Source organism: Mastomys coucha, unplaced genomic scaffold, assembly GCF_008632895.1.
Source record: "Mastomys coucha isolate ucsf_1 unplaced genomic scaffold, UCSF_Mcou_1 pScaffold20, whole genome shotgun sequence".
Lineage (NCBI taxonomy): Eukaryota > Metazoa > Chordata > Mammalia > Rodentia > Muridae > Mastomys > Mastomys coucha.
The window spans coordinates 52,025,129-52,025,712 of NW_022196903.1; positions in this window are offsets into that span (position 1 = coordinate 52,025,129).

Sequence of the window (584 nt, forward strand, 5' to 3'; positions counted from 1 at the left end):
TGCTATTAGACATAGACATTCTTTTGACATTTCTGTTGTCAAGTAGTAGAGAGTTCTTAAGTGTACACAATAAGTTGATATTTCTACATGAATTCACTTTCTCCTTTTTACTTTATGAAATAAATTTTACTTTGATGCTGAGTTACTCAAAAGAAGATTCTCATTGATACTCACTTTTAAGCTTTCCTTTGATTTCAATTTATGCTCACTCATCAAAAATAGTTTAAGTATTTTGTTGTAACTATTTCCCCCCTGATCACAATTCATGTGGATCCATAAAAAGAATGTGAATTTTAAGTTTCCATTTTTACTAGAGATATTTAATGAGTCTTTTATGACAATGTCTTGTGCCTGTTTATTTGTACTTCATTTTATGTACTTATTGAAATGTTAATGGTAAATATTTTTTATATACACCTACATCATGTACAATGTGTTTATTGTGTATCTGTATGCATGTATATATGTGTGTATTCACAGATAAAAGATGTATGTGTGTGTACACACTGAGACCAAAAGATAATATTGGCTGTTGTTCTTCATCTACCATTCACCTGGTGTCTTGATAGTGTATCTCTCTCTGT